The sequence below is a fragment of the Oxyura jamaicensis genome, chromosome 4 (assembly GCF_011077185.1).
Source record: "Oxyura jamaicensis isolate SHBP4307 breed ruddy duck chromosome 4, BPBGC_Ojam_1.0, whole genome shotgun sequence".
NCBI lineage: Eukaryota > Metazoa > Chordata > Aves > Anseriformes > Anatidae > Oxyura > Oxyura jamaicensis.
The window spans coordinates 66,268,357-66,281,639 of NC_048896.1; positions in this window are offsets into that span (position 1 = coordinate 66,268,357).

The window sequence follows — 13,283 nt, forward strand, 5'->3', positions numbered from 1 at the left end:
GCCCTGTCTCTTGAGCCACAGATGCAATCTGAGCAGCAGAGTAGTTTTGCAACTATAACAAAATCTTCCTTCTAAGGCCTTGATGTGCTTTCTGAATAGGACAAAGTTAAACAAAGTGAGCTGTCCAAACTCAGATGGCAGAGCTGTTGGCAGTCTCCTGGTCAGGCAGGTTAGCATGTTATGTGTCATCCAATGTTGTGTAAACTTCATTGTTTTAAAAGTCAAGTCACCCATTTCAGAAGACTGCCTTAAGCAAGGGTGAAGGATGTTTTGTGCTTCCTGAACTCAAAGTCTCCCTATACAGCTGTACCCAAGAGACTCAGAAACTTCCTAGTCCCAGTGCTCTTTTTACGGATTCCTTTCCCTTATCGAATCCAAGATCTGGAAAAATGGTTTGGCAATGAAATTGTAAAATCTACAGGAAAACAAACAAACAAACAAACAAACAAAACATCCTTTGAAACAACCTTGATATTCCGCCATGCAGAGAATTCAGCACTTGAGAGAGTTATTTTTTGGGCGATGGATAAGAAGTTGCAATTCTCTTAATGCCCCGAACACGTTGACACTAGAGGTGCAAAAAAGCAAGAGCTGTTCCAGACACAGAAGGGAAAGGAGGGGGATGTGCAAAGCACAGAGACAGACCACGTAGGCAAAACAGGAAGCTCTGGCCAAAAAGGAAATGCTTGAATGCTGTCTTAAAAACATTTTTTCTGTGAAACTCCAGGCAGTTAGAAAGAGGTGAAAGAAAACCAACTTTCTGCTGAATCAGCGACCTAAATCTCATGTTCTGCAGCACATGATCTCTTGTATTTTTCCTCACTGCACAGGATGCATCTTGCAGCAGCTCGTGCCAACACTGAACCCAGGGTACTCCTGGTAAGAGGCCCTGAGCACACATCCTTTCACTTCACATGCTCAGTCTCCATCTGTCATTTGAGGCCGTTTCTGGAAGTACAGTGACACGCTCAAACCTTCTGCAACACGTGCTTTTCCACATGTTTGGAAGCAGCTTGTCCAGTGACGACACTGGTTAAATCACACAACGTGATTTTTAGTCTCTGTTCAGATACCAGGATGGGGAATACAAAAAGTCATAGCTGATCCTGTGTTTCAGCAGGAGGCTGGTTTCCCCTGAACACTCAGAGTGAAAATAATGAAAAAAATATGAAAGTAACATTAAATTGGCTTACTTTATTTCTGTGCAGGTGTAAGGAAAGAGGAAACAGGTTCTTTATGTAGAGGTAGGAGACCAAAACGTTGAGCAGTGAAGGAACAGTAGAAGTGGCAAGTGTCTAGAGATAAGAGCCATTGTCATATATCAGGTTCTGACATCAGAAGAAGTAAGTCACAGATCTCACTAACGACTTGGCATAGTCACAGCCACATAGCTCCTTCTTTCTGTGAATGAAAATCATTACAGACATTTAGGTTGCCTCTCTCCAAGCATTCATGGGTACTTCTCATGAATGAATGACAGGGTGAGAATCAATAAGCACTGTTCTTCATACCTCAGCCATCTTAAGAAATAACTGAAACTTCACTGGACCTCAGTTGCAAGTGCCCATTTAGTTTGTTAAATGCAAGGGGATCTCTTGTACACAAGCAAGTCAGCTTCTTAAAGCTAATTTAGATAATCCCATGATCCCTGGAACAACAAACAGGCAAAACTTCCAAGTACAAAGATGGCCCTGTAGTCAAAAACTCTAAAGTTGAAAGCCTCTTTGTTTCCTGCAATCAGCATCATCTCCAAGTTTTCTCGGAGGCCAATGTAAAGAGAATGCCACTCCAGCCTCCATTTTGCAGAGCGTAAACCTTTGTTGCCTAATGTGCAGAGCTTCTCCAGCACAGAGAGCTGTTGTCGTAAGACATACACAAACTCAAACACACACACACAATCTACCCAACCTGCTTTTATTGCTCTGGGGGTTTGGCGAAGCCCATTATACATTTTGCTGAGTAGCTTTTTTTTTTTTTTTTTTTTTTTCTAGTAATGGTGAAAGGCAGTTTTCAGACAGCCATCAATGGTGATCTCAAACTGACGGGCCAGCAAAACGTTGCAAAACCCACAAAAGAGTTTGCTTTCCTTGGCAGTACGCCCGATTCTGTCATATTAATGCTCTGCCAACAGCTATTGTCCTTGACAAGTGACTCTGCACAGGCAGAACAGGATCCACTGCAAGAAAAATCTTCCCATGTCCTACATTGCTAGCATCTTCTGAGCCTTTAGAAAGGTTAAAATATCTGCCAACGCCAGAAAATTCACATCCCCTAGAATCCAGAACTATGTTACAAAACTTAGGAACAATGATTTGGCATTGGGATAAACCCTGTCATGGATAAATTAACCAGAAAATGGCACAAAGTATAATCAGAATAGGCCTAGGCAGACTCCACAGAGCAAAACAAGACACAACAAACTGGTGGATGAGGCTGCGCAGAATTTCTGCTCCGTGCAATGTCTTTTGTTGTTGTTTGGTTGTTTCCACCTAAAACTCAGTTTGGGTGAAGAGGGAGTGATATATTCAGATGGAGGGGCTTGTGTCCTCATTTAGAGCAATTAAGCATGCAGCCATAGTGACTGTATGCACGTCTTTGCTTTTGTCTGTCAGCTGGGAGAGAGCACAGAGATAATGAGGAGAGGGTGTTTACACTGTGCATAGATAGGCAGTTAAGTTAGCAGAGCAGTTAGTACACAACTGGCTCCTTTAGAGACTGGATTAGGGCAGGAGGAAAAAAAGCATTTAGGGGAACCACTAAAATGCTGTGTGACACTGAAATACCTTGTCCAGATTCTAGTTTATTAATAACCTCTAATTTATAATGAATCAAAGTGCAGAAGTGTTCCCAAATAAAAGATCAAAACATTTTCTTTCAATGAAGAACAGATTCTTCTTCCTCCCATCACAGAAACGCTCCTGCAGAAAGGTTTCATTCCATTTAGTTGTGTTTTCTGATGAATATAATGCTTTGTTGCAAAGTTGTCAGCTAGCTTGAGCTAAGTAGGGCACTATCAAACTGCTTAAATATTGACAATGAGTATTTTCCTTTGAAAAATAAAGGAAGTGAAAGAACATTATAAGAGACACAGAAAAGTTCCCCTATGTAAAATCAGAGCTGAAGGGGGATTTATGGGATCCAGTGAGAGCAGAAAGTACAGAACTGGCATGTTGATCCATCTGTCCCTCGGTGCTGGTACGGGGCATTTAACCTTTGGATAGCCATAACCTTCTGTAGAGGGACTGTATCTCAACAACAGCCTGATGAAGTCTGTAAGTACTGATTTACACAAAGGAACACAGCTACCTGAAGGTGCTTAGCTTTGGTTTAACAGAGAAGACTCCACAGCAAGCACAACTGTGGTTACAGCTGCTGCTTCGGAACATGTCAGCTACGAACTGCTGAACCAAGAAGAGGTGCCCCCAGCCAGCTCAGTGCCCCGACGCACTGCACCTCGTGCTGTCTCAGTAGTTTCACCCTCCCTGGGAGGGTTTTCCCATGCTCAGGGAGACAATGTTCACTACTGAGTTCGTAGTCATGATTTGTGTTAGAAATAGGTGAACTATGAGTTAAAAGGACACCCATCCGTGCTATGCCAGCTGCTTCCTCCTTTTACCTTTCAGCTCCACAAACTTTCTCGCACTTTGGCTGATTTAGAGAGAAATCATGCTCCCCATCACTTTTGCTCTGCTTTTAAGGCAGCAGAAAAAAAGGACATATATTCCTTTCAAAGAACCTGCAAATCTTGGTGCAGAACATTGTGTGTCTATTTTGTTTATTTTTATTGTTATTACTGTTCTGTTCTTGCTTTGGGATGTTAGGCAAACCTTCCTTTCTCTGATGAAAGAGCAAAAACACCCTCTGCATACCTGAAGCAAGATGATAAAAGCTCATAAATGGTTTTGCTGTGTTCTTGCAATGGAATCTGTGCACCAGAAGAGGATGTTCTTGAATGAGATCTGAATTTTACAGGATTATGCTTCTGGAGTGCAAATAGAGGTCCACGTTTGCTGTGCTCTGACTAGTGCAATTTTTGCTAGTCTTTATGTAGATCTTTTCTTTCACACAAAGTTGTGCTTCCTTTCCCACCCAAGGAGATCACGTCTGAGTTTTCAATAGAGTAACTTTTTCTAAACTGAGAAAGTGTTACCGTTTTTGTAGCTGAGAGTCACCTGTGCATGAACCATGCTTTAAATGTAAAATTCTCAAAGGTAGCTTGGGATTTGACTACTCAATTAAACTAAGAGAAATTGAATGTCCCAGTCCTCTGAGGTGCTTTGGAATAATTTCTCTCTAAATGTAGCAGCCTAATGAAGATCCAAAGGCACATTACGACATTTTCATCTTTTATTTATTTATTTATTTATTTCCTTCCAGGAACCCATGGGTTACTAAGAGGAGGTAGAAAGACAACACGCATTAAAAATGTATCTGTTGCACGGGGGAAAATGTTTTTTAATTCTTCTGGACTGCAATCCAGTTAGTAATCTGGTTGCTTCTTTCCTGGAGTACTTAATAACTGATATTGTCCATTGATGCTGATGGTGTGGCCCTGGCTGCTGTGTGGTAGTGAGAAACCCTGGCTTGCCTTCTTAAGAGCAATCTGCTCTTGCTGCTCCTTCATACAGATGTGTCAAGCTTCAGCCTGTCTTTCATTTGCAGTATGTAACAAGAGTAAAAGGCCCGAGAGACAGATCCCTGCTTGCTATGAAGTGCAAGGTGCTACTGTACTTAAAAAATGACTTTAAGCTTAAATGCCATTGTCAGTGAGGAATTCAACACAATAAATTGTCAGCCCATTTTGTTGGCTAGCATATGCAGAAGGAATCTCTAAAGAGTTTACAGCACTTCTTTATCCCATTACTGCTTAGATGTTGAAAGCTTTTTAATTTTCTGCTTTGTTCAGGGCAATATCACTGTTTCTATAGTTAGTCCCTTAGCTTATTGCATTGTAAAGCTGTATATGTGAGCTTAGTGAGTCATCTGTTAGAGAAACCTGGCAAGAATTAGAGAACGGACATATATGTGCTGATGGGCTGTTTCACTTATTTATAGACTGTATTTTCCCTAGCAAAGGTATAAAAACCAGATGACTTGCTTGAAATAAAATTCTGGGGGAAAATGACCAATATTGTCCATTTAAAAGTTACCTGGGATATTCTCATACAATTCAGAGAATGATTTGCTCAAAAGTCCACTCGGTTTGGGATTGTAAAATGCATCAGTCTGGTAATTGTTTGATGTTTTCCTAGACAGAAACTGTGAAGCTGTCTGGTTTAAGTGATAACTCAATCCAGATGCTAGCCTGCAAAGAGCAAAAGTATTCACTAGGCAGAATAATTCTCTGGTTTTCTGGGTGATAAATTCCCAGATCCCATCTTGCAAGGAAGGAACATACTACCCAAACAGTAGCAACTTTACCAGAAGTTTTACGTCTTATCAAATGGCTCGCTGAGAACAAGCTGCTGACACCCACCCAACAATGACATCAGGCTTTGTTTTTGCCAAGTATTCATGGTGTGGGAAAGGGGGAATTTGGACTCGTTCTACATTAAAGACCAAAGTTTCCTGCATTCTGGTGTATTCACTAAGCAGGATACATCTTGGGGTAATTTTCTATTAAAGGTCATGCAGTCTGTCAACAGCTGAGTGGTAAAGGGCAGGGGGAGCTCTGGTATTTGTTTACTTACTGTCAAATCTATTTCTTAAGGACAATTTTTCTCCTCAAAGTTTGTTAGCTAACTTTGTTTCACACCTGTAAGCTCCCTGCAGAAGCTTGTTCTCTATTGAAGTAATTCCCTGGGTGCGCTGCGGTCATATTTACACAGTTGTTAAACTCTGTAACACTTAGTGCTAAGTCAATTCAGGAATGAAATAGGGAACAGTACCTTGTTCTCTGATAATCGGGTTAATTGCTTATTTGACATTGCTGTGAATATATTCACTGAAAGCAGAGTTTACTGTAGAGAAGGTGAATATAACTATCCATGTTTCTGTTACTGGAAAAACAGTTAAACCTGTTAATGAACATGGGAGGGAAGGGAGATAAAGAAGGAGTGGGAGTTTTTTGAAGTGATCTGAAACTTGCTGTAAACTTTTTTTTTTAAAGTGGCCCGTTGTTTTCTTTGCAGCTGAGTACAAAGCTCCCATTCCCATTTCCTTTCTGAGTTTAAAAACCTCATGTCTGGTTCTCATATTTGAAGTTAACTGACAGCGCTGCTGCCCCACAGGGAGAGCATATAGGGAGAAATGCAAATTGCACTCAATGCAGGTCACAGGGGCGATATTTCAGTTCAAGTACAACTCATAGACTGCAGCAAGAAAATGTAGGTGGGTGGTGTAAACCTCTCCACCTGCTGTCGAGACGAGAAAACTTCAAGTCAGTTGTTTCTTTTAATCTGTTCCTTGAAATTAAGGGTTTTTGTCAAGGTGAAGGCCAGACCCGTGAAGAGAAACCTATCACTAATTATACAAATGCATGATTTTGTTTTACTAAACCAACTGTTCAGTTAAATACAGAGGTCCTTGGTACAAAGGAAGGTAACTTTCACAAAGCTGGGGCATGGGGAACTTAGTGGAGACAGCTTTTATTAAGAAGCACCTGTAATGGTTCCACAGTTGAATTCAAAGGACACTGGACTGAGAAAGGCAGATGCTTGAACAAGAAGCTGTGGATTAAGCCCTATACCTGAAGTATGGCCACAAAGATGTCTTTTCTCCAAAGCAACTTTCTGGCACTGAAGTATTTCAAAGCAGGTACCTGTACCAGCAAGTTGTCTTATGCTTCAGCTGAGAATATTTCCTTGAATGCCATGTGGAGCTTGCAGGCCACATGCCTGCAGGCATGCCCATGTAAACATAGCCCCATATGCAGAATTGTCAGAAAGGACATGAACTGTACGGCTGGGTAGTGCCTTGCTGTGCTCCCTTCCTGTGTTGCAGGGATGCTGGAGGCAATTCCCAGTGGACACATGTGAAGTGTGCATAGTAGCAGGATGTGCAACCAGGCAGAATCTGCTGCCAGACCACAGAAGAGTGGGAAATGGCACTGGGCAAGTGGAGCTGGAAGCTGCCTGGCTATCTCTGGCTTATGGACGAAGTTTCCTGGAGCAGCAAGCTGTTCTCTCAAATGGGGGTTAAGGAAGTAGCAAAAGCAGAGTTGAGCTGGACTGCCTGCTGTTGTAGAATTACGTTTAGCAGTTCAATTCTATAACTTTACAAATAGCATTTAGCTAGAGATGGCAAATTGCTTATGTGGAGTTTTGTTGAGGTTGTGGCAAGACCTCCTTCCCCTCCCCTGGTTTCAGAGTAATAGCTTTGGTTTCTTTTGGCAGAGTTGGCAAACCATAACAGTACTGGTGAGTTTTCTTACCTGAAGCGTGGCATGTGTGAGCTCTGTAACTGGCTTGCTGCGATGCAGGATGTGCACATGTTCTTGATAGCAGCTCAGAAGAAAAACTGGAGTCTGGACCTAGGAGAATTGTGGGGCCTGCCAGCTGGCTGCTTCTCTCTTGGATGCATTTCGTTATATTCCACTTCCAGTGTGTTTTTTCTAGGGAAGCGACACCACCTGCTGCCAGCCTGCGAAGCTGCCTCTTTCTCTTCCTGGTTGCTACAGCCACCTGCCCAGACAGGAGCCCGTGCTGATAGTGCACTACAGAAGGCTCAAGCAGAAAAATTCAGACAAAGCGTCACGGTGTGGTGGTTTTACCGTGCTAGGCAGTTGAACACCACAACCGCTCTCTCACTCCCCCTCCTCAGTAAAGGAAAGAACAACTCACGGGTTGAGATAAGGATGATTTAATTAAAGAGAAAAAATATATATATATATATATATTATTAAGGAAATATTATTATTAATTAAACAATTCAACTAAAGGGTAAAAAGGGAAAGGGGAAGAGGGAGGGGGAAAGGGAATAACAAAACAAAACAAGTAAAGGCTTTGTGGAAGTGCAGAGGAAAGAAATTACTCTCTGCTTCCCACCAATGAGCGATGCTTGACCACGTCCTTGAAGCAGGGCCTCAACGCACATAGCCGGTATTCGGGAGGAGGACAGACGTTTTCGCAACAAGAGCCCACCCCTCCCCTCTTCTTCCTTTTTCCACCTTTTATTGCTGAGTGTGACATCGTATGGTATGGAATATCCCTTTGGTTGGTTTAGGTCAGCTGTCCTGCTGATGGTTCTTTCTCACTTTTTGCCCACCCCCTAGGAGGGTCAGAGTCCTGATGCTGTGCCAGCACTTCTCAGCAGCAGACACAACACTGGTGTGATACCGCTGCTGTTCTAGCTACAAGTGCAAAGCACAGCACTGTGTGGGCTGCTGCAGGGAAAGTTAACGTCCCAGCCAGACCCAGTACACACGGACTCTTATTTTCTCTCATGTTTCCACATCATGGTGGCAAGGTTGTGCACAGCGTACAGATTTAAATCAACTTGCTGACTGCTTTTCATAAATCCTAACTGGGTTTGGAACTGGAAGATAAAAAGAAAGTATTCATCTTGTATGCTGCTGCTCTAGCGTTTTGTAGAATGTCATAAGATCACCAGCAAATATGAGATGAATCTGTCTTAAGCCCTCCTGCAGAGACAGAAAATCATGCCAAACCACAAAGCATGATGCTGTGGAAACCTTCATGACCTCTTATTACAGCTGTGATAGTAGAAAGAACAGTACCAGCATGTTTGCCTTTCTCACCACCGTAATAGGTATTTCATCTCTGTGATAGGCTGTCAGATTTATGGGGTTTATAGAGCAGAATATTGGATATAGCTCCTTTATGACCTTTAGCCTTAGCTTCCCATGGTAATGAGCACAGTATCAGCAACTCAAGTAATACAGAGGCATAAGGTCAGAAACAGACACTTGTGCAACACAAATGGGCAGTGAAGAGGCTCCCTGCAATGATGGTTTTCAAACAATTTGAGAACAGAAATACCCAAGCAGAAGAGGAAGTTGCCATATAGAAATGACAGCTTGGAAAGATTTGTCTTGCAACTTGGCCAGTATGTGAGAAATGAAAAACCACCTGCATCATCAGCAACTCCTGGAAAGCTGCTCTGCGTGGCAATGGCAGCAGTGCAGTCTGTTTACACTTTACCTCCATCTTCCTTGATTTATACTGGACAGAGTCATTCATTACTGTGTGCTTGACAGTACATAGTCCCATTCTATCTTCCATTTTAAAACTCGTAGGTCACTTTATAAGGACCACCATCTCTTTTTTGCTATGTGAAAAGGTATCAGGACAATCCTAAAACTTGTCTTGAAGTCCTCTAATTGCTTCCTTCAGGACTGGTAAAATCTGTGACTGGAGCTTATCAGCACAAAGGTGGTAACACATGAAGTGATACTCTAATTTTAGTCGGTTTTATTGGAAAAGAATCCAGGTTTTAGGTGGCTCGCTAATAAAACACAACTAGAAAAATGGGATTGGATGAAATTTTACTATTTCCACTGCTCCAAAGTTGTATCATATTTCCTTAATGCATTACAGCTGCTGAGGGGCTGTTAACATTTTATAACATGCTTTTACCTTGCAGGCAGCCACAGTCTGTAATTGGCAGAATCAGCCTCGGATAACTTTTAAGCACGTTTTGCCTAGACCACAGCATGTGGTAAGATAGGGATCAGCAACTGCCTGAAGAGACATGTTTAAATAAGCATTTGTTTATTCTGATACTTATTGAGAAAGCAGCTAGTGTTGCAATTTTACACTTAAAGAGCTTTGCAAAATGAATGACAGTAAACAGGAGAAATGTGATAGTACCACTAAATGACTTTCAGCTATGTCCTCTACAGATTTTCAGCAATCGGGCCATGTAGCCCTCAGAAGCGTTAAACTGCCCCGAGAAAAAAAAAAAACAACCACAACTGCAAGGTAATAACAGACATACGGAACTTCTGATACTGGAAGAACAGCATTCTTACAAAAACTCACTCTGACATCATTAGCCCATGTTCACCCCTTCGTTGTTTTTTTGACCAAATTGCTGGTGTGTGGAGCTTGAGATGTTTGTCCATTACAAATCAATTCCTTTAATCCCCTCCCCCCCCCCCCCTTTTTTTTTGGAGGGGGGGAGGTGATTGATTGTGATGGTAGGCTAATAGATTATTTTAATTAATTCAATGGAATTCACAACTCTACAGTGAAAAAATCATGCTCCAAGGAAATAAAAACCTGTCAGACTGACTTCTTGGAAATTTTTCATCTCTCTCTCTCTCTCTCTCTCTTTTTTTTTTTTTTTTTAAACCAGATTTACTGTAGGACTACAGTTTGTAGGAAGCTTTCTAGAGTTAACTGCTTGTCAGAAAATGAAGGCTGGTGGCTCCTGTTACAAATTGACATGGGATGGTTTAAGCAGATGCTGTCAAAAGGCAGAGATTTAACTCTAGCTGATGCTCTTAGGTTCAAATGAAGGCCTTGTTTCTGAAGTTCTTTAAGATACCCAACTGCAGTGCGGTGTGCTTTTTTAATGAGTTCAGATCCAGGGATGTTTTAGATTACCTTGAAAAGATTCTAATTTCAGCTACAGGAAGCCACTCTCGTGAAAGCACGCAAGAAGTGTTTGCCCCAGGTCACCTGAATTTAGCATAATGATTTTAGCAAATCCAACTTCCTTATGAAAGTCTGAGCCTGATGGAGAGTTCCATGGGAGACTGTATGCACATAACACAAAGGCTGTGTATGGGTATAGTTACCTATATATGTAAAACTTCCAAACAATTTCTGGTGTGGCAGTACAGCAGACTGGTCACATGCAATCACCTCAGACTCTTGAAGGAGGAAGGGGACTTGGAAAATGCCAAAGGATAATTTATCGCTCTGTCACATTGGTCAGTTCCTGGAAGGTCTACAGATACTGCAGCAGCTATGCATACTTTGTTTTCCTCAAGAGCTGGATCAGTCTGTTACTGATTACCCCAGGCAGTGTGCCAAAGCTAGAAACCTGCACTATTAACCTCTGTCATGAACACAAAAAGGAGTGAGGTTTAGGACACACAAGGCTATAGCAAATAATGGCCATAGCACAGCTCTCAGAAAAGTTGTTTTTGAATGGTCATCCATGAAAGCTCCCCTACTTTTGTGTTTCTTGAATATTTCAGGTTAGTACCACTAAAAAAGTGGGTAGCAGGGTAGCTGTAGCCATGATTGACAGCAATAGCATTTGAGCCCTTCTGAAGGGATGAGTCTTATCCAGTGGGTGTTTTGTGCTTGGAGGCATCTTTTGGACAGAGCAGTATGTTCTCCTCTGTGTGGTGGTGCACAGCACAAATGCTGTGATCTACCAGAGGTTTGCTCAATATCAGGTCTGTATGCCTTATTTATGGTGGCGCTATTGTGTCTGAACCATGCCATGATCGAGGCTGTCTTTGAGAGAACGAGGAAAACAAGATTTGCTGCAAACTTAAGACCAGACATCCTGTCACTTTTCCAGTGAGCGTGGAGAAGAAACCCATTGAGTTCCATGGGGACATATCCATTCTGAATTCAGGCGTACTCAGACAGGGCAAACCATAATCTTGAGTAATTGTTTCAGTTTGCAGTCTCATTAAAGGCTTCCTTAAATTGATGTGGTGTAGTACCTCTTCTGAAGTAACACTCAAGAGCTTATAGAGTTTGTGCTGAGGGTTCTGAATTCTTCAAAAGTTAAATAAAACACTGAAGTGATGGCAGAACAATGTTACTGCATTTACCAGCTTCATCTCAAAAGTCAACATGACACAAGAATATCTGCAGAAATAATCTCCTCAATGAAAATCTCACAACTAGAGAAACTATTAAATTGCATACTCAGTTTCAGTTGAACTGTGCTTAGAAAAGCATACAGCACAAAAATATGGTGTTTGCTCTCACCTGTACTGAACTTTTTCTGTAGAGAACCTTTCATAGGGAAAAGAAAGAGAAAGAAGTGTGTTGCTGCATCCCATCCTCTGTTCCCCAGCTCCAAAGTTTTTCCTGGTCTACTTCAAACCAGTTTTCAACTTGTATTTATCGTCTGCAGGCTGACTGCAATGAACATCGGGACTTCTGTAGGTGTGCACAGGTATTGCTTTTATAGTAGCAGCAGTTCAAGCTTTGCATTTTTTCATCTTGGTATGAGGCATTAGAAAATGCAGAATTCACCTGCATTTTGGAGTTTGATGAGGTCTAAAATGTGAAGAACAAGATGAACAGTTTTACATTTTTCTGTATCATGAGAATTTTCCCATTCCATGACTATGAACATAGTGTCAATAACTGTATTATGAAAGATGCAATTTTACATGTGAAACAAATACTTTAATTAATTCCAATGGAATAATGAGAAACCATTGTTTTGGTACTAAAACATCATGTGGTCAGGAAACAGAAGAGCTACACTTGCCTCATCCCAATCGTTTCTGTGGGAAAGCCTTCAGGGTCCCTATTACCTCTTCAAATGTGGACTTCAAAAAAGTCCTCCTGCAGGAAAAGCTAAAGGAAGCTGACTGCAGCATGTTTTGGCAGCTGCCGACACAACACAAGAAGCAGCCTCACAATTAGATTTTGAGAGGGTCCTGAGATGCACCACACTAATTATCCATGTCAGTTCAAAATTGCCAAGCCTAAGCTTGAATTTTCATGTGTGCGTAACACCAATACTGTGTTTTGCCTGGGGAAAGGGCAGTGTAATGACAGCTTTCCTCCCAGGCACTTTAAGATGTTGATTAATACTATTCAGTATTCAAACTTGGAAATTACATGTGTCTTAATAGATATTGGAGCCCGTGGAGTTAACAGTACTGCCACGTTTATTTTGAGAAAGCCCTAATGTGAGCTCGGATTTATTTTTTAGAATTTATCTGACTCTTTTCTACCAATAAAGAAAAAAAATTCTCTGATCCTATACTCTTACTATATTTTGAAGATGCTCAAAGATCAAATTTTGTTATGTAAGGTCTGTTTCCAAAGAGAAGTGTTTGTATTGCATGGCAAAATTTCTTCCTGCTCAGGCACCATTTCATTTTACTATATTCATGCATCTCTGCAAGATGTTCAGCCACTTTTAGACTTTAACCTCTTCTTCCCTGCTATGTGGACAAAAAGAATGCATTACATGATTAAAACAGCCACTAAAAAATCAGCTGGTTGTTTTTAACAGGTGCAACAAGTAACTTTAACCAGCACAAAAAGGATCAGTAGGATGAGCATGGGAACAAGCATGCAAAGCTGGATGTCCCCGATTCCCCTGATTTCAAGTTTCTGCCTGGCTTTAGGAAAGGCTTTTTGATTTTTGTTGAAACTGAGGCAAAAATGAAT